Genomic DNA, 21746 nt, shown 5'->3' with positions numbered 1-21746 from the left:
TGCTTATTGTACCAGCCCCTGTTCTAAGCATTTTAGGTATTGTGTATAAGGTTATATAAAATAACCTTAAGAGGCGTGTAGTTATTATTCCCATTTTGCAGATGAGGAAGCAGAGGCACAGAGAAGTTAACTCCGTTGTCTAAGCTGCAAGGTTAGTTAGCAAGCAGCAAGCCTAGGATCTGGAGCCTGAGCTCCGACTCTCAGAGGCGTTCCCTTTCCTCCTCCCACTGTGGCCACATTGACCTGGCCACAGTTCAGGTCCTCATCCTCTCTGCCTGGTGTACGGCAATCACTCCACCTTCACAGGTCAGAATGGGAGGGGCTCTGGAGCCCCACAGACGTGCTAGCATGAGGATGTGCCTGGAAAGCAGGGCATTCCCACCTCCAAAGCACTCAATAGCCTCCTATGCCCCCAGAGTAAAATTCAAATTCCCTATAGTGGCATCCCATCCAGAATCCAGTCCTACTTTACCTCTCCAGCATCTTTCCCCTGCTATTTCTTCTTCTCCTTTTTTTTTTTTTTTTTTTTTTTTGAAATGGAGTATTGTTCTATCACCCAGGCTGGAGTGCAGAGGTGTGATCTCAGCTCACTCCAACCTTCCTCCCCCAGGTTCAAGTGATTCACCTGCCTCAGCCTCCCGACCAGCTGGGATTACAGGTGTGCGCTACCACACCTGGCTAATTTTTTTTATAGTTTTTGAGAGACAGGGTTTCACCATGTTGTCCAGGCTGGTCTCAAACTCCTGGCCTCAGGTGATCCACCCGCCTCAGCCTCCCAAAGTGCTGGGATTACAGGCATGAGCGACTGTGCTGGGCCCCTCACCCCCATTTCTTACTCGCCCCCAGCACTGTCATGTCCGAGTAACACAGTTTTTTCAACAAGACAGACTTTTCCGTGCTTTTGTTCTTCTTGGTCCTCAGCTTGAAAGGTCCTTCCTTCCTCCTCTTTTGTTTTCTTCCCCAGCTTTACTGAGGTATCGTTGATAAAACTATATATTTAAGTGCACAATGTGATGATTTGATATACATATGGTGAGATGATTTCCACAATCCAGTTAATTAACCTTCACCTCACACAGTTACTTTTTTTGTGCTGAAGATATTTCACATCTATTCTCCTAATTTCAAGTAAACAATACAGTGTTGTGAGCTGTACCGTCATGCTATACGTGAGGTCTCTAGAGCCGCATCTCCCCACCTCCCCCGACTCCCCAGCCCCTGGCAACCACCATTCTTACTATCTGCTTCTATGAATTTGACTTTTTAAGATTCCACATATATGTGAGACCATGCAGTGTTTGTCTTTTTGCTTGGCTTATTTCACTCAGCACAATGTCTTCCGATACGTTATCACAAATGGCAGGATTTCTATCTTTTTATGGCTGCATAGTATTCTATATTCCAGCACATTTTCTTCACCCACTCATCTCCTTCCTTCCTTCCTTCACCCATTCATCTCCTTCCCTTCCTTCCTTATTTCCTTCCTTTCTTATTTCCCTCCTTCCTTCCTTTCTTGCCTCTCTCTCTCTCTCTCTCTCTCTTTCTTTCTGCAGTGGCACAATCACAGCTCTCACAGTTCATTCCATCCTTGAACTCTAAACTCCTGGGCTGAAGCAATCCTCTTGCCTTGGCATCTTGGGTAGCTGGGACTACAGGTGCACACCATGACACCTAGCTAAATTTAAAATTTTTCTGGTAGAGACAGGGTCTCTCTATGTTGCCCAGGCTGGTCTTGAACTCCTGGCCTCAAGCAATCCTCCCACCTCAACTTGCCAAACTTCTGGGATTATAGGCCTGAGCCACTGTGTCCGGCCACATTCATCCTCTTTTCTAACCATCAAGGTCTTTCTCGTCCCTTAGGCACAAATCACATGCTTCCCTCTGCTGGAGCCAATGCTGTGAACAGCGCCTGGGTGCTCCCTCCCTTCCTGTCTTACTCTCGGGTTCCAGCTCCCTCACTGGTTGTCAGCCCAGAAGCTTCTCTGGGTGGCCTGAGCACCTCACACAGCACCTTGCACGTTGTGAGTGCACCATAAATGCCTGACAAGAGTTTTTCCTGTTGAAAGGAAATATTTACCATCAGCATGCAAAGCATGATTGAGATTTTAGTAAGGTAATAAGGATTGACAACTCATTCTGCAATGTTCCTGGTTTGCCTTTCTTTGTACATAAAACTCCTTTCTTTGTGCAGTTGGCAACTTCCCTCTTAAGGGAGAACATTAGTTGTTGACCCTTTTTAATAAAAGGGCCTCTCATCCCTCTCCTTTGCCTTGCCAGAAAATCCAGGAAAGCTCTGTCTTCTATGTTCTGCTCATCTATACAGCTGCTGTAAGCCAAATGCAGAGGAGATCAGACCACTCACAGTAGTGTCAGGGATGGGCTGGATATAATAGGAAAATAGCAACTATAGAGGCTCCCCAAAATAATGCAGACCACTTAGTGGAGCCACCAGTTGCCAGCTGATGCTATGTTTACCATAAGTACTATGACTCCTATCTCCTGGTATAATGGGAATGAGGAGGCCACTCCGGAGAAGTGCTTCCAGGTAAATGACTAAGGGGGAGCAAGTGGCTGAGCTCCTGGAGAGGCCATCGGGCCTTCTGTGGCTGGCTTTACCTGGAAATGCTTTTCCTGGAATGGCTGGGAGCCCTCCATGTGGAAAAGATATTTTCAGACTTGGCTTACAAGGCAAAAAATGCCACGTTCCAATTATTTTCTTCCTCCAGCATTCTGCTAATACGACTATTACAGTTTTTGTTCCTCTAAAATGTTATTTAATAAATCTCGACACAAAGGCAATTAAAAATCTTCAGCTCAAATTCACAACAGCTGTGTGTTAAACAGCAGCCGCTGCCCCAGTTAGACACTTTCGTGGGAGCAACAGCTGCAAATTTTTAGCATTCTTTGGCCAAATGGTGCAGGCACTGTGGAATTTTAAGTAATCTACACAATAGCTTGATTCTTCTCTTGGCTCCAAACTGAAGAACAAAGTGATTTTATCACTGCAGTAAAAGCACAAAAACTGCTGGTGGAAACATAAATTTTCATACACTGCCACTGACATGTCTTTGAGGTCTTAACTTATGACTTTTAAATAAAAAACAATGGGGCCTTGGTATCCCTCCAGGATAATTTGTTATACGGCAAAAGATATTTGAGGAGCCACATCTCAGAATGAGTGGGCTGTGTCCTCTGGTGGCAGGATGACTGATAGCAGACAGGAGCTGTCACGTTTACTATCATCTCACTAATTTTTAGTGTATCATTACCCAAGTGTATCATCACCCAAGGCTGGAGGCCCTGAACAAGCTCATACACCATACCACGCGATGTGATTCACAAAGAGAGTATGGAATATGAAATTCCATTTTGAAGGTGTCTGTAAATATATCAAAAAGGTGAAAAATTAAAAAAGCATTCCCTGTGAGGCCAAAGGTGCTATATTGCAAAAATTCATGTACTATGAACGCCCAGTTTGCATCTCAGTAAGTCATTTCCCTACGGGTCTCGACAGCATTGCCACAGAAGGACGGAGGGGAGAGACTGCATGGGAATTGCGGGCCCAGGTAGCCCAAGACTGTCTTCTCTTCAGTACCTCGTGTTCTTTGAGAGGTAGAACTGAAATCATCTGTATCACCTCAGCATGCCTACCGGGGTCACCTTTTCCAGTTTGCTTTTTATTGACTGGAGCAATCCTCTCTTGTGAGATAGCTCCTGGATTCGTTGGCTGGGCTCCTTAAGATAAGGACCAGCCTCTTAAGCAACTATTGCAGGTAGTTGGCCTCATCAGGGAAAAGAAGAATGAAATAGCAAAGTTGGTATCTTTCAGCACATGCTGGGCTCAGAACAAAAACCCAAACAAAGAAAGATGTCAGGTAGACAATTTTCTGCATTCCAAATACAAACAAATGCGTGCACCCAAGTTTGGATTACACTTTTAAGTGTTTCATATAGAAACGGCACAGTGCAGGCCAGACACAGTGGCTCATGCCTGTAATCCCAGCACTTTGGAAGGCCAAAGCAGGTGGGTCACCTGAGATTAGGAGTTCAAGACCAGCCTGACCAACATGGTAAAACCCTGTCTCTACTAAAAATACAAAAACTAGCTGAGCATGGCGGCGGGTGCCTGTAATCCAGGCTACTTGGGGGCTGAGGCAAGAGAATTGCTTGAATCGGGAGGGGGAGGTTGCAGTGAGCCGAGATTGTGCCATTGCACTCCAGCCTAGGCAACAAGAGCGAAACTCAGTCTCAAAAAAACAAAAGAAAGAAAGAAATGGCACAGAGCTGGTTATAATGGTGTGTGTGTGTGTGTGTGTGTGTGTGTGTGTGTGTGTCTGTTTGAGAGGGAGTCTTGCTCGGTTGCCCAGGGTGGAGTGCAGTGGCATGACCTCGGGTCACTGCAACCTCTGCCTCCCGGGTTCAAACAATTCTCCTGCCTCAGCCTCCTGAGTAGCTGAGACTACAGGTGCCTGCTACCACCCCTGACTAATTTTTGTATTTTTAGTAGAGGAGGGGTTTCACCATGTTGATCAGGCTGGTCTTGAATACCTGACCTCAGGTGATCCACCCACCTCGGTCTCCTAAAGTGCTGGGATTACAGGCGTGAGCCACTGGGCTGGGCCTAAAATGACCTTTGCTGACATTTTATTGCATCTTACTAACTCCAGAATGTAACCTGGAATTAAGCATGAAGATTAATTAACACAGCTCTTTTTAAAGAAACATCTATTGGACAGCTAGTATGGGTCAGACACTGTGCTAAGTGGTAGAAATAAAAAGATCCAGAACTGGGTCTTTTCCATCAGAGACACGACATTCTAGTGGGGAGGATGAACAGGTGAACCATCATCACAGCCGTGTGATAGGTTCTGTGAGTGGGGCCTGTGAACACCATCGCAGATGCACTGGCTGGGACTCCTTACTCAGGCTGGGGAAGGGTAATCAATTACCTTTCCCAGCATAAGGGAAGTGTGGGAAAGACAGCCTAAGGCTGAGCCTGGTGTCTTCAGTAATGGAACTTGGCTCATGAAAGTGTCCTGCCTCTGCACAGGGCTGGAAGTGGAGAAGCATGGTATATTATGAAGGGCACAGGACGGGTGATCTGAACATCAACACTGGCTCTGCCACTTATTAGTCATGTGGTTATAGAGCAGTCTTTAATTTCTCTGAATCTTAGTTTCTTCATCTGTAAAATGGGGGGAAATGATCACCAACTTTCTGCCTCATTCACTTTAGGCTCTCCCCCTCATCTCCCACATCTGACCAGTTGCTAACCTCTGTCAAGTCTACATTTGAAAAAGTCTTTCAAATTTGTCCCGTTATCCCAAATGTCAACGAAAATTTTCCTATTCCTATCTCTCTGTTAAAATATCAGCGCTTGGTAGAAGCTATTTACAATGAAGGGAGGTTATACACCTCTGTAGCTCTTTCTGAGTTACACTGTCTGGCACATCAAGGTTTAAATTATACATAATCCAAAGTCAGTAATGAATTTCAGGACTAGCCATTACTTACAGATTTCCAGACCACTTGCAGGTACTTAAGATATATCTGTGTGTGCATGCTCGCTCGCTCGCTCACTCCCTCCCTTCCTCCCTCTCTCTCCCTCTCTCACTCACACACACACACACACACACACCCCTGTATATATGTGACAGTGTATGTGCAGATACATGTACCTAGTTTAGAAAACTCAATGTTTATTTTCTTCAAGTTTCAAAGCAGAGAGGACAGTATTCTCTGGGTTGAATTGCTATCAGCAAAGCTTTTCAGGCTTTAACTCCCATTCCATTCCAGTCTGAGAGACATTTAAGCCTCCCCAGCACCAAGTTCATCACTAACCTATTTTCAGCTCCCTGTGGCTCTGGCTGAAACTGAGTGTTCATTATTTGGATCTATTCTCCCACTCTGATAACATCTTCCTCTCTGTTTCGCTTTTCCCTTGACCTCATTTCTTCTCTACTTGTTCCTTGCCATCATTATGCTCTCGTTGGGTTGGCCCATTCCCTTTGGGCTTCACTTACCTCCCTAGCTAGCTGGACACCAGCTAGCAACTTTGAATCCCTCCTTGAGTTCTATGGAAACTGGCACGTTACTGTCAGCCTGCTCTCCCTGCCCAGTCCACCGTATGCTTTATTTTCATCTACTCTGGACTGCTAAGAGTTCCCTTGAGAGAGTTAGAAAACTGATCCAACAGAGTCATGCTATCTAACTTCATAATAGGTTTTTTTTTTTTTTTTGCAACAGAGTCTCACTATGTCACCAGTCTGGAGTGCAGTGGTGCAATCTTGGATCACTGCAACCTCCACCTCCTGGGTTCAAGAGATTCTCCTGCCTCAGCCTCCTGAGTAGCTGGGACTACAGGTGCCTGCCACCATGCCCAGCTCATTTTTGTATTTTTAGTAGAGATGAGTTTCACCATTTTGGCCAGGATGGTCTCGATCTCCTGACCTCATGATTCGCCTGCCTTGGCCTCCCAAAGTGCTGGGATTACAGATGTGAGTCACTGCATCTGGCCCTTCATAATAGTTTTTAATGCTTTTTGACAAATATAATTCTTTTTTTCTGGTATCAAATTGGATATCAATTGGATGTCCATGAATGGATGCTAATATTTCCCCACTATCCTTCAACACATGCTCATTCCTCTCACTCTTAACATTTTTAACCCTCTTATTCACTAAGAAGAAGATTGTCTCCTTTCTTCAACATTTTCAGAATATCAATGTCTTCATCCTTCACCCTCTATCCTTCTTTCTCTTGTTTGGAAAACTTTATGCCATTTAGCTTAAAGCTAATTTCTCTGCTTTGGCTCCTGTAAAATATATACATATATTACAGAGAACTTGATACCCTCTGTTTACTGCATATGAAATTTATTCCTCTTGGTTGGCATCTTCTTTTCTGTATAACATCATGCTCAGTTTTTCCCAGTCCACATAATAAGCATTAGAATTACTATCTGTAAAGTGAGGCAGCTACTGTTGGTGATACTTAGAAATCTTTCTAGATTATTCCTAGTAAAATGCCATAATCTTACAAAGGTTGGACAGCTTTTTTTATATTGTGGTACTATTTTAACAGCTCTTGTGGTACTATATATATGATTTCTCTGCTTTGGCTCCTGTAAAATATAAATATGAATTATATATAAAATATATATAACATAAATATATATATTTTACAGGAGCCAGAGAAATTATATATATATGAAATATATTAATAGATAAAGCAAATGTATGTACAGATACATGTATTATCTGGTTTATATGTATGATATATATTATGTACTTAAAATTTTGCCTTCCTTATTAGCCTCTATGGTACCTGAGTGTGGAATCTGGGTCTGCTTTGCTCATCATGCTGCCCAAACAGGGTGCCTGAAATACAGTAGATACTTTATAATACCATCTGAAAGACAAAACAAGGTAATGATAAATGGATCCTTTCCTCCCTGTTCCAGGAATCTGATGCCCTCTTTTTTTGCCCATATGACATTTATTTCTCTCGGTTAGCATCTTTTCTTCTGTATAACATCATGCTCGGTTCTCCCCAGTCCAAACAAAAATATTTCTACCATTGCACGTGTCCTCTGAGTTACCTTTATATTCTTTCTCTCTCTCTTTTTTTTTTTTAGCCCTAGAAAACTGCCTGTTTCCATTTCCTCTTCATTTATTGACTCCCTATCCTCTTGGAAACTCTCTCCTACCTCATCACTCTTTGAAATTGCTGTTTTGTAGTTCAACAGTGATTGCATATTTGTCATATTATTTGTTGGCTTGCTTCTTGTCTTTGATATCTTTTACGCCGTAACACCAATGACCAACATCTTGAAATTCTTTTTCTGGCTTCTAGGACACACAGTTTGCTCACGTTCTCTTCCTTTCTTTGCCAGGACAAAGCTCCCATAGGGCAGAAACTTCATTTAGGCTGGCACCCCCACAGAAAATTGTTAATGAAAGCCAGTGTCCAGAAGTCCGTGGCCCCACGAAAGTGACAAGTGCTCCTTTCACATAAAAGGATCACGGGACTCAAGGGTTTGAGTTCCAGGTTCACAACTCAGCCCATTCTCCAACTGGTTAGAGGACTTTGATCAAGTTACATCTCTGCTTTCAGCTTCAACCTCTTCAATTACAAAATGGGGGTGGTCTTAATGCCTATTGTGACGACAAAATACTGCATGTGAATCTTTTGGATTGGTGGCTGGCAAAGTGAAACATAATAAGCATCATAGTTATTACTTGCAAAATGAGGCAGCTACTGTTGGTGATCCTTAAAAGTCTTTCTAGCTTACTTTCAGTAAAATTCTACGAGCTTACAAAGGTTGGACAGAGCAGTTCTATATCGTGGTACTGTTTCAACAGCTTCAAAGATGCATAGTCTTCCCAGTTATAGCTTGTGAGAGGATTGATTATCTTTTGCAAATCAAACTATCTTATTCCTAGATAACCATTATATTTTAGAAATCTATCGTATTTCTTCCTGTTGAAATATTTCTTTCTCCCTAAATGAAAATGGGTCCCTATGTTGGGCTGAGGTTTTTGTGACTGAAAGACTCTTTTCTGAGAAAAGCTATTATGCCATCAGATCATGAACTGATTGTGCCCTAGGAATGATTCTCAACCAGTCTGGGCCCATGAGTCACTCAGAACATTCTCCCATCTGGGAAGAGCTGCATCACTGTGCCGGGATCAGCAGGCTGTTGCTGGAACTGACACTCTTGGACCGAAAACAATTGAGAAAAATAGATCTTTATCCTCAAAGACAACATCTTTATTAGTTCTGAAGTGCACTGACTGCTTCAGGTTATTAGGGGAATATGTGGAAATATGCAAGGGTCAGCTGAAGTTTCCGTGGAAAAACTTCAAATGGGACTGGGAATGTCTTGACAGCAGAAACTGTGCCTTATTTATCAGTGCCTGTGTATAGTGTATCAATTAATGAATGATGAACTATCTGTGAGCTTCAGGGAGGCAACCCTGTACATGACAAGAAAGGCAGTTAGGAGACCTTGCTTCTTGATCACTCCTGCTCTGGACTAGCTGAGTGATCCTGGGAGAGTCACTTAGCCTCTTTGGATGCTAGCATGCCTGTCTGTAAAAAGAGGCTGAATTAAATAGTGGCTTCCTGTGTTAGACTGTATTACTTTCTTACATATTCAAGCTTTCCTTTCACAGTGCTTCTCCCTGTGCCTGTGGAAGAGTTACTCATTCTCACCTCCTTCTTTTTTTCTTGAGATGGAGTCTTGCTCTGTCGCCCAGGCTGGAGTGCAATGGTGCGATCTTGGCTCACTGCAACCTTCACCACCTGGGTTCAAGCGATTCTCCTGCCTCAGCCTTCTGAGAATCTGGGATTACAGGCACCCACCACCATGCCTGGCTACTTTTTGTATTTTCAGTAGAGACGAGGTTTCGCTATGTTGATCAGGTTGGTCTCAAACTCCTGACCTCAGGTAATCCGCCTATGTTGGCCTCCCACTCTGCCTGGCCTGTCCCAACCATTTGAATTTAAGAGTTCCAAGGGACTTGCTATGGCCAAGGAAATGTGGGCAGAGGCAGATGTTACCATTTTTGAGTAGAAGTTTTACACCCGACACATGTGTGCCAGGTCTTTTCACTTTGGCATGAGACTGGTAGTGTTTTGGGTAATAAGGGCTCCATCAGCATGGTTACCAGAGTGAAGCTGGGGGTTGTTTGAAAAAATTCCTGAATTAGCAGACCTGTACATTTCTGGGCTGAGGCCTAGAAACTTACAGTTTTAGAAAATTCACCAGGGAAAGTGTACAGACATCTGCAATTTACTTTGACATGTACAAGAAAAAAAGATGTATTGGATGAATAGAGGGACAGATATATAGCAAGACAAGATATACAGGTTGGAGCACTCCTTATCTGAAATGCTTGGGATCAGAAGTATTTTAATTTTTTTGGATTTTAGAAAATTTGCATATACTTACTAGTTGAGAATCCCAAATCCTGAAATTCAAAACCCCAAATATTGCTATGAGCATTTCCTTTGAGCAACATGGTGGCATGCAAAAAGATTAGTATTCTGGAACATTTTGGATTTTTGGGTTAGAGATACCCAACTTGTAGTAAGTAAGATGTTAATTGAAGACTCTAGGTGTTGGGTATCCACGTGTTCACTGTAATATTCTTTCAGCTTTGCTGTATGTTCGAAATATTTTCGTAAAAAAAAGGATAATTCCCCAGTGATTCTGATGATTAGCCTGATTCGGAACTTCTAGATTAGATAATCTAAAGGAGGCAATTTGCTGTGAACTCCCCAACGTCACTGCAGGAAGTCTTTGTTGATTTTTCTTTTTATATTTACAATGTAATAATGCTAAGATAGTGGCTCTATCATGAATGAATAATTATTATGATGGTTAATACAAATCCTTGTTGCCTTATCAAAATCAAGACAGAGGGCCATACCTCTGTCTTGCAGATGAGGGGTTTTTGGTTTTCTTAGCATAAAGCTGGAGAGAATAGCAGGGGAACTGTGGCCTATTTTGCACCAACAGTATAGTTGAGAGACCAAATTTGTTTGAGAAGTCATTGCAGACTATTCAGATAAAAGTCACAATGCTTTTGGCTTGATATTTTATCTAATAAATATCTGTTTTATGTGTAATTATTTTATTCTTACAACAGCTATTTGAAGCAAGTACTACTCGTAATACTGTAACAGATGAAGAAACCGTGCCAAGGGCTAACTGTGCCCTGGAACTACTAAACTCCACAGCTTCTCCCATGTGGGGCCCTTCTGGCCTTTCTGGAAATCAGACAGACCTCATGGTCACTGGGAGCTGAGCTTTCATCAAGGCCCCATCAGGTGGCCAGATAAAATACAGGACACCCAGTTCAACACTGCATGAGTCTTATACTAAACGCCATATCACTGTTTACCTAAAATTCAGATCTAACAATGGCTCTTGTACTTTTATTTGTTAAATTTGGCAACCCTATCAGGCCCCATCACTTATTAACTTTTTTTTTTTTTTTTTTTTTTTGAGACTGAGTCTCACTCTGTCACTCAGGCTGGAGTGCAGTGGTGTGATACTGGCTCATTGCAGCCTCTGACTCCTGGGTTCAAGTGATTCTCCTGCCTCAGACTCCCGAGTGACTGGGGTTACAGGTTTGTGCCACCACACCTAACTAATTTTTGTATTTTTAGCAGAGATGGGGTTGTGCCTTGTTGGCAAGACTGGTCTCGAACTCCTAGCCTCAAGTGATCTGCCCACCTCAGCCTCCCAAAGGGCTAGGATTATAGGTGTGAGTCACCACTTCTGGCCCACTTATTAACTAAGAATAGTAGACTTTAGGGATGTGATTCTATGGTTTTACGATTCATTCAGCCAACACCCACCACAGCCACAGTAAGATGTGAGATCCCTGATTAAGACAAGACTCTGAAACCGAATGCCATGACTCCAGCTCTTACATGGACAGAAAATGCAGAGGGTTCAGGTCTCAGGTGAGAGGAAAGGGCAGGCACCTTTCCTGGTGCCTGTTGGTGGTGGTTCCTAAATGTTTCCACCCCATGAAGCTGGTGACCTCTTATAGTTCACAGCACCCTAACCCTACCTCCAAACAGAGACAGAGGCAAGAATTCCAAACTGCTCATAAGAAAATGCCATTAAATAACCTGTCCTTTCAGCTGAATACAGATTTACAGAAAAATTTAAAAAGGTAAAAACCACACACACAAAAAAAAGAAAAACAAAACAAAACAAAACAAAACCACAACCAATCAACCTATCAAACACCGATCCTTTGTTGCTTCAGCCAGAGGTCTCCAGGGCCTATTCCAGACCCAGCTCATCAAGTACATTTGTTTTTTCAAATCAACAGACCAGAGTTGCTTTTCAAAAGTTGCTTCACTCAGGCTCTGCTTGCATTTTCGGAATTCATTGTTCTAGAGTTCCTGCCCCTTCCAGATTTTTAAACATGCCATTTTTCCTATTTTTAAGCCTACTTTGTACTAGGTCTTAGTAGGCCTTAGGCATATATTAAGTGTATATAGTAGGAAACTTACAAATTTACTTCCTCCTTTCTATTTTTCCTTCATTTATTAAGGTTTTTTTTTTTTTTTTTTGAGACAGAGTCTTGCTCTGTTGCCCAGGCTACTGATTTCAGCTCACGGCTACTGCCACCTGCACCTCCCAGGTTCAGGTGATTCATTCTTGTGCCTCAGCCTCCTGGGAAGGTGAGATTACAGGCATGCAGCATGCACTACCATGCCCAGCTCATTTTTTATTTTCATTTTTAGTAAGACAGGGTTCCACCATGTTGGCCAGGCTAGTCTCAAACTTGTGGCCTCAAGCTATCCACTTCCCTCAGTTTCCCAAAGTGCTGGGATTACAGGTGTGCCACCATGTCCCCTCTTCTTTTAAAAGAAATACTTTTTGCTCCACTGGGAAAGAAAGATATGCTCCTTTCAGAAAAGTAAAAAGAAGAAGAAAAATAGTTTCATTCCCCATAAATAACTGCTAAAGACATATTTTGTTTTGTTTCTCTGCTGCTTTTTTTCTACATGTGGTTTTCTAGTTTGATTTTCTTTGGGAATCTGTCTGCTCTGATATCTTACCTCTTTCGGCTTCTGTATTCTCACCTGAAAATAAGCTTGCTGATGGAAAATAAGTGTCTTGTTCCAGGGTTATTTCTAGCACTATCACTCTAACTTTTGTCTTTGTCAGAGAACTTGGAGAATATCTGTGCTTGCAGTTTATCTGTGTAAAGTCAAGGGAAGTGAGGCATTCAGGGTGAATGTTAGCTGGATTACATCTGAGGTTTTATGTTTCATTCTAGACCACATCACTGAAACTGGAAGTCTTATACATAGTGATGGGAACATAAAATGGGCACAATTTTTTTGAAGGGGAATTTGGTAATATAAGTTAAAAAAAAAATCTTAAAAGTTTGATTCATATCTGTGAATTTAACCTAAAGAGAAAAAAAAAATCACTGTTTTAGTTACATAGATATTCATTATAGAATTTTCTTTCAAAAACCAAAACATCCTCAAACTGCACCAATACATCATGTTTTGACCAAAAAAATATCTTGGGAGGAAGTGCAAAATGCAAAATCAAATGACCAAAAAACGCTGAACAAACAGCATTATTAATATACAAAATAATATTTATATTACTGAACTAATAACTAGTAACAGGTAATCTTCTCTGTGTCTGTAACACTTTGGAACCACATAGCTGATTTGTTAAATATAGTCCATGCCAGCTTCCAAAAACCAAAATTTTAGTTAGCTTCATCTTTGATGCCTCCTCAACATTTTCTACAAGATCTGAAACATCCTCCTCCTCCTCGTTGGTGTCTTCTGGTTTTGGTGCTTTACTGTCTAAGACTTGCCATGGGAACTGTTCAGCTAACTTCCTAAGACTTGTTAAGCTGTCAACACCAAGCTGACTTAATATTCCAGGAAGCATTTCTGTGATTGGTTTGGTTTCTGCATGACCAGTAATTGCAAAGGTGCTAGCAGAAAGGGAAGCTTGGACTTTGGGATTGTCGAAATGAATAACTGTCCCATCATCTTTAATCATGTTCACCTCTTCAATACCAGCTCTATTATTCACAGCTAGTTTTTTCATAGAACTCTGAAGCTTATTGTTATCAGCTGTAGCTGTTCTATATACCACCTTCTTCTTTCTGTGAGCTGCACTCTTGCCCCCTATCCGGACCTGAGCCTGAAGTTTGGCTAACTTTTCTTGATTCCTGCTGTTGGTAAATCTGTAGCAGAGAGGGTCCTCTGACACTAGCACGCGGCCCAGAGCAAGATGGCTGCCCCAGCCAAGACAGAGACAGACCTCATTACAGAAGTTTTAATGAAAGCAAAAAAAAAAAAAAAAAAAAAAGGAAAAAAATAATGTATCATGAAAATACAACAATAGGTATAAATTGAATGAATTATATTACAGCAATATAAAGGCATAATATGCAGTCATTAAAATGATGTGCTGAAAGAGGACAGATACAAAAGAATAGCTGCAGTGTGATTCCATTTATGGAAGTTAAAAATGTCTACGGTGATCTTTGCAGGGAGTAGTGATGAGGAGACACAGGGAGAGGGAGACTTCTGAGGTTTTGGTCACATTCAATTTCCTGATCTGCATCTTGGTAAGATAGTTGCGTCCAGTTAGTAAAATTTCATCACACAGAATGCTTAGGACTTGTGTACTTTCCTGTTCTTCTATTTCAGTTGAATTACAAAATAACTTTTAAAAATGACATGGCATATTCAGGTATACTGTCTTGGAAAGACGCCCATGAGGTTTCGTTAAGCATAAAAAGTAGCTTTTAAAATTGCATCTCATTCTGATGAAAAATGTATATTAAAAAAATATATATATACACACACACACACACACACATACATATATGCAGAAGAAAAACTAAGAGAAATACAAATCAAAATACTAATAGTTTTTATTCCCAGGCATTGGGCTGTTTGGTGATTTTGTTGTTGTTGATACACGTTTTCTAGAATGAAGATGTATTATTTTTGTAAAAAGAAGAGAAATCTGGCCAGGCGTGGTGGTTCACGTCTGTAATTTCAACACTTTGGTAGGCTGAGTAGGGGGGTGAATCATTTGAGGTCAGGGGTTCGAGACTAGCCTGACTAACATGGTGAAACCCTGTCTCTCCTAAAAATTCAAAAGAAAAATTAGCCAAGCGTGGTGGTGGACACCTGTAATCCCAGCTACCCAGGAGACTGAGGCAGGAGAATCACTTGAACCCAGGAGGTGGAGGTTGCAGTGAGCCGAGATCGTGCCATTGCACTTCCAGCCTGGGTGACTGAGCGAGACGTCATCTTGCGGCAGGTGGGGGTGGGGGGTGGGGAAGAAATCCTAAAATTTAAACATGTTCTGGCCAATCTGTTTTAGGAAAGATTTGGGCTGCATGTGTCTAAAGAGATTTGACTTAGGGGGAAATGATAAAAGTAGAATTTATTCATTCATTCCATAAGAAAATGTGAGGAATCCAAATGAGCTAGGCACTGTAAGGACTGGGCACGCAGACACGAGAAGATAGCACTCTGCTCTCGAGGAACCTACAACTGACAACAGAAGAAGCTGCATGCTTTTAACTGGATGAAGACATAAATCACAAAAAAACTGTATATGTCTTCAAACATTTGAATGGCCAGAGTGGAGAGAAAGCTAATTTTCCATGTATGACAGGAGTAGACTAAACAGTGAATATTTTTCTTCGACCCCAATTCTTCTTTTTTTTTTTTGAGATGAAGTCTTGCTCTTGTCACCCAGGCTGCAGTGCAGTGGCAGGATCTCAGCTCACTGCAACCTCCGCCTCCTGGGTTCAAGTGATTCTCCTGCCTTAGCCTCCCGAAGAGCTGGGATTACAGGTGCCCACCACCACACCCAGCTAATTTTTTTTTGTATTTTTAGTAGAGACGGGGTTTTACCATGTTGGCCAGGCTGGTATCGAACTCCTGACCTCAGGTGATCCACCTGCCTTGGCCTCCCAAAGTGCTGGGATTATAGGCGTAAGCCAGTGTGCCCAGCTTCAACCCCAATTTTTAATAAAACCTTATAGACAAATCTATCCAGTCTTAATTGGTTTGACCATAAGGTTTCTCATAAACCTTTTATAACTCTTTATGAATTCTTGTTAAAGAGCAGATCCATGCTCTATGAAAAACCTGTTGTGCTTTATTCCAAAAGCATGGAAAAAACTGAACAATAGCCCTTTAAATTTAGCCAATATGGTCATACACAGAATCTCTTTTACAATTAATTTTTCACAAACCTTCCAAAACTTGCTCAAACTTTTTAGGTTTATCCTATCTAATTTAAAACAACCCTTTTGCCCTGCAAACTAGGCAAAAATGTACATCCCCAAGCCTTCTTATAATCTTTTACTAAAGCACATTTCACTTCCTCACAGGCCTTGCATGTGAAACCGATTGTTTCTCGTAATCCTAATTACATGTTACAAAGTTAACTCTTAGCAATTTTTAATTTTGGTGAAAAACCTGGTAGGTGATCGTTTTGTTTTGTTTTGTTTTGAGATGGAGTCTCGCACTGTCGCCCAGGCTGGAGTGCAGTGGTGTGATCTCGGCTCACTGCAATCTGCACCTCCTGGGTTCAAGCAATTCTCCTGCCGCAGCCTCCCAAGTAGCTGGGACTACAGGCACGTGCCACCATGCCCAGCTATTTTATTTTTTGCATTTTTAGTAGAGACGGGGTTTCACCATGTTGGCCAGGATGGTCTCAAACTCCTAACCTTGTGATCCACCCACCTCGGCCTCCCAAAGTGCTGGGATTACTGGCATGAGCCACCATGCCCTGCCAGTAGGTGATTTTAATTATGTACTAGATGTGGAGCCTAGGACACCAGACAGAAGTGCCTAAACAGCAGAATTTCAGAATTTTTTACAGAGCAGGTTTTGACTCAGTCTTAGGAAGACCTTCCTACTGACAGTAGATGCCCGATAGAAACACACCATCTTCCCTGCTGGGAACCAAGTGGATGCAGCCAGTGTCTCCTAGGGCTCAAGGCTAGGACAATGCCACCTGAGTTCACCTATACCACAGCAGGGTGTGAGAGCGGGTGGCATTTCTGGGGCTTTGGTTAGTAGTCCAAGAGGGATTGCTGGGCAGCTCCAAAAGAGCGACTTCAAAAGCCAGGCTGCAGCTGTCAATGTTTCTGACTTTGAGTAAACTGAAGGTCTCTGGGAGGGGCAGCTAATTCTGCCGCTGCCATGGACGTTGTTGGTAGCAGCCACTCCTCAGATGAGCATCTTCTTCCTATTGTTTTGGTGAGCTCAGACCTACCAGGGATGATTAAAAACCAAAACTGTTTTTTTTTTTTTTTTTTTTTTCTCAAAGCCAAATCTACTTTAACTGCTGTCAGGAGGAGGCTTAGACTTTGTCATAGAAACATGATATCTACTTTCTCCTTCTTTGTAAAAAATTAATGGTTTTTATTATTTATTTATTTACAGACAAAGTCTCACACTGTCTCCCAGGCTGGAGTGCAGTGACACGATCTTGGCTCACTGCAATCTCTGCCTCCTGGGTTCAAGTGATTCTCCTGTCTCAGCCTCCCAAGTAGCTGAGATTACAGGCACCTGCCACCATGCCTGGCTAATTTTTTGTATTTTTAGTAGGGATGGGGTTTCACTATGATGATCAGGCCGGTCTTGAACTTCTGACCTTGTGATTCACCTGCCTCGGCCTCCCAAAGTGCTGTGATTACAGTTGTGAGCCACCACGCCCAGCGCATTCTTCATGATGTTTATTGTGGGCATATGGCTATCTGAAATATGGATTACATTTACCAGCTTCCCTTGCAGGTAAAAGTGTCTTATTGACCAATGAGATGTCAGTAGAACTGGTGAATGCAACTTCCAGGCAGTGTCCTTAAAGGGAAGAAGCAAGTTCTTCTGCCCCATTTCCTCTTTCCTTTTAAATGGACTTAGGACATAAGGGCTGGAGCTTCAGCAGCCATTTTGGGACATAAGCTAACTGTGGAGAAGCCACACAAAGGAGCAGAAAAATATAGGGAACCTGAGTCTCTTAGGCCATAGCATGTCATACCACTGCTATGACTGCTTGTACCTAGAATTTATATAAAATAAATTTTTACCTTGTTTAGCTACAGTTATTTATTTTTTTTTTGAGACAGAGTCTCGCTCCGTTGCCAGGTGCCAGGCGCCAGGCTGGAGTACAGTGGCACAACCTCAGCTCACTGCAACTTCTGCCTCCTGGGTTTGAGCAAATTCTCCTACCTCAGCCTCCCGAGTAGCTGGGACTACAAGCACATGCCACCACGCCCAGCTAATTTTTATATTTTTAGTAGAGATAGGGTTTCACCATGTTAGCCAGGATGGTTTCGATCTCTTGACCTCATGATCTGCCCACCTCAGCCTCCCAAAGTGCTGGGATTATAGGCATGAGCCACTGTACCCAGCCTAGCTAGTTGTTTTTTAAAAAAACTTTCAGCCAAAGAAAATCCTAACTGATTCAGAGTTCAGAGGGGCAATTGTTATTTGTTACTTATTGTTGATAGGATAGTGAATATCCTGACACTTGAAGTACTGAAATCAAGACTAGATAGTTATCTGTCAGTGATGTTCAAGACTCATTTCCTGAATTGATTAGGGAATTAAGCTAGACTAACCTCTCTCTGAGCTCTGCGCTTCTCCTGCCAGGGAGGGGTGAGTAAAATAGGCAGTCTCTGATTTACACTTTCCAGTGATGCTGCACAGTGCTGGGACTAACATTTTAGTTCAGGATTCTTTTTTCTTTGGAGAAGACTAGAAGACAGGGCTCTGATGAGTTATTTTTGTTTGACCTGAACTACTACTGTAAATGTAAGCCTTTTTCTGTATTTGCAGCTACTAACCCCTACATTCATGGACAGTATTAAAAGAAAAAAGTAAAAGGAGAAGGTATAATGAGATGTCTAGTCATGGGCTGTATAATGACACTTCAGCCAATGATGAACCGCACATAGGATGGTGGTCCCATGACATTATAATACACTGTATTTTTACTGTGTCTTTTCTATGTTGAAATACACAAATACTTACCCTGGTGTTACTATGTATTTACACTATTCTGTACAGTAACATGCTGTATGGGTTTGCAGCTTGGGAGCGATAGGCTATACCATACAGCCTAGGTGTGTAGTAGGCTACACCATCTAGGCTTGTATGAGTACACACTAGGATGTTCCCATAACAAGGAGAGTGCCTAACGAGAGATTTCTTAGAACGTACCCCCGTTGTTAAGAGATGCAAGACTGTATATGGGAGAATTCATGGTGTTTCCTTGCCTGCCCTGTTCACCAGCTCTGGGCTGGTCTTCAGTCAATATATGCATCCAGGGCTTTCAAGGTTTGGCCCACCTCCTTCCCGTTTTTGGGCCATGAGGGGCATTTCCCTACTGCCATGATTTGCTCCTAATTTGGCATCTCCCTGCTTGCAATCCCTCTCCGCTCAGCCTTCTCTCAAACTTAGGGAATCCCATCCATTCTTTGAGACTCCCCTCAGTTCTTAGCTTTTACAGGAAGAGGCTCCAACCATTGTGCTTTCTCTGTCTTCTCATCCCTGGTAACCTTCACTAAAAGGCTCCTTTGTCGGTTAATTCTACACTGCCCAGTATGAGCTCTGAGGTTTTCATCAGCATGAATTCTGGTTTCACTGAATAGATTATAAGCTCTGTGAGGGGTGGGAACATAAAACAAACAAAACAAAACAGATCTCCACCATACTTATCACAACAATGATGCATAATTCAGTCTTTGCTTGTTATTTTGTTTTTTTAATTTTTTTTTGAGATGGAGTCTCACTCTGTTGCCCAGGCTGGAGTGCAATGGCATGATCTTGGCTCACTGCAACCTCTGCCTCTTGCCTTCAAGGAATTCTCCTGCCTCAGCCTCCCAAGTAGATGGGATTATAGGCACCCACCACACACCTGGCTAATTTTAAAATATTTTTTTAGTAGAGGCAGGGTTTCATCATGTTGGCCAGGCTGGTCTCAAACTCTTGACCTCAGATCCGTCTGCCTCGGCCTCCCAAAATGATGGGATTATAGGAGTAAGCCACTGCACCTGGCCTTCTTTTGTCTTTAATGGACACTTTATCAACACAACAACTCCAGTACTCACTCCATTCTTTGAAGGATGGCGAATTTGGGATCTGTATCATCAATGTAATTGTTATTTGTTTCGTGTTTTAACTTTGCTTCCTGATGTCTAAGCTAGCTACCTAATGGTGGACTAGAACCTGAGTCTAATACGGAAACCGTGTGCTACTTTACTAAGCAAAATTTACCAAAAGCCTTATCTCCTCTTTTGGTTTTATTTATTTATTTTGTGGGAAAGAGGCCATGAAGATTTTATAAAGACTCCACGTTGATCCTTCAGGACCAGAGGAAGAGTTTCTTAGTTATGGATGGTTCTTAAAAATAGCCATGCCTACAGAGTGAGACCCTGTTCCCCAGCCACCCCCAAAAAATGGCTGGGCTTAGTGGCTCATACTTGTAAATAATCCTGGCACTTTGGGAGGCCAAGGCAGTGGAATAGCTGAGGTCAGGAGTTCCAGACCAGCCCGACCAATATGGTAAAACCCTGTCTCTACTAAAAATACAAAAATTAACTTGGCATGGTGGTGGTCACCTGTAATCCCAGATACTCAGGAGGCTGAGGCAGGAGAATTGCATGAACCCGGGAGGCAGAGATTGCAGTGAGCTGAGATTGCACCACTGCTCTCCAGTCTGGGAGAAAAGAGTAAAACTCTGCCTCAAAAAAAAAAAAAAAAAAAAAAAAAAAGTACAAAGAACAGTTATAAAACACAAAATGGATGAAAATGTTCAAATTTACATAATTTGAAAAGGGTTAGATATCCCAAATAAATAACTCTTTCAAAGTTTTACATTAAAAAAAACAGCCATGCCTCATTGTTTTACCTCAAACCTCTGCTCTTATCATTATGGCTCTGAGATGGTTATTACTGGAAGACAGATTAATACATTTACTTCCAATAATGAGTCTGTATTAGCCACACCTGAGTTTGAGGAACTTGGGGGAAGTAACATAATCTCAGCTTTCATCATTTTCCATTCCTTCATTCTAAAGACAAACACTGAATGTCTACTAAGTGCCAGGCATCCTGCTAGGTGCTACAGAAGCAAACCAAAAGGAAAAAGGGGCATGGTCTCTGTCATCTAGGAGATTTAGTAAAGGTCCACCCTCCAATCAACTGGCCATCACCTCCTTCTAGCAAATCGCCCTCTGAAGGGGTTCCCAAGAGCTGTCTCTAGGAGTCTGCTGGCTGGCTTCTGGCCTCGGCCAGGTTTCTCACCGCTAAACATTCTCTTCCTTTCTCGACAGCAGATGTTGGAATGAGGGGCAGTCTCAGTGCTGGCCTCAATGGCTCCAGCCAGACCACACTGAGGACTTCCAAAAAAACCAGTGTGTTCTGCTCGTGGCTCTTCCCTACCAGCTTTCCTTGCATTGACTACAAGCGCTAGTTCAAACAGGGTCATATGCAACTGGCCCAAATAGCTTCAACACACTTGACACCGCTGGGCTGGTGGTGATGGTGGATGCAAGGCAGTGACGTGTGATCCGCTTTCTAGTTGAAGGGACTCACTCCCTGCTGCCTGGCAGAACCAGGAGGAACATCTTCAGAGTCAGTGCCCCTGACAAATATGAGAAAAAATATCACTTGGGTGGCAGGAACAGAAGTCACAGTAAAGCAAAACAGCCACACTCTGTTACAAGAGGAAAGAGTCCCTTATTGCCTTAACCAGCTGATGGTTGGTTTCAATATGTTTTCATTTGTGGTTAACAAAACACTCAGACTCTTGGTTCAGAGGAGCCTGGAGCAAATTGGAAAGAAAATATTTTGTGAGTGTTACATTTGGAGGGCCAAAACAGTCACTGACCCCTTAATCACTGGCTTGTTACTCTGCTTCATTCTTCAAGGCAAAAAAAAATGGTCTCCTATGGCAAACCGGTCTCCTATAGCGCTGGATTGCTGTAAACAACTGCAAGAATGTGTCAGCTAGAGGAAATGGCAGCGTATAGGGAGGTTTAAGCCCAAGGCGCCAGAGACGTATTCTCATTTAAACTGATTGATCTCAGCTAACTACAGCTGGTTGTAGGTGAAATACCACTTAACAGCTCACTCCCTGAGGGAGTGTTTCATTTTAACAGGAAAAGGCTGAGGAAACAAACAGGCATTTAACCTGTAAA

General features: G+C 42.4%; 1 protein-coding gene and 1 pseudogene across 2 annotated transcripts in view; both read right to left on the bottom strand.

Moving 5' to 3' along the window:
- AK5 (adenylate kinase 5) overlaps positions 1-21746 on the bottom strand; it is a 309166-nt gene that overhangs the window by 40472 nt on the left and 246948 nt on the right. The gene's annotated exons all lie outside the window — the stretch shown is intronic.
- LOC104653156 (transcription factor BTF3 homolog 4 pseudogene) lies at positions 11581-13685 on the bottom strand (annotated as a pseudogene).

This window comes from Saimiri boliviensis, chromosome 11, assembly GCF_048565385.1.
Source record: "Saimiri boliviensis isolate mSaiBol1 chromosome 11, mSaiBol1.pri, whole genome shotgun sequence".
Lineage (NCBI taxonomy): Eukaryota > Metazoa > Chordata > Mammalia > Primates > Cebidae > Saimiri > Saimiri boliviensis.
Note: the sequence above shows the minus strand (reverse complement) of the source record. Positions and strands in the feature narration are given on the sequence as shown.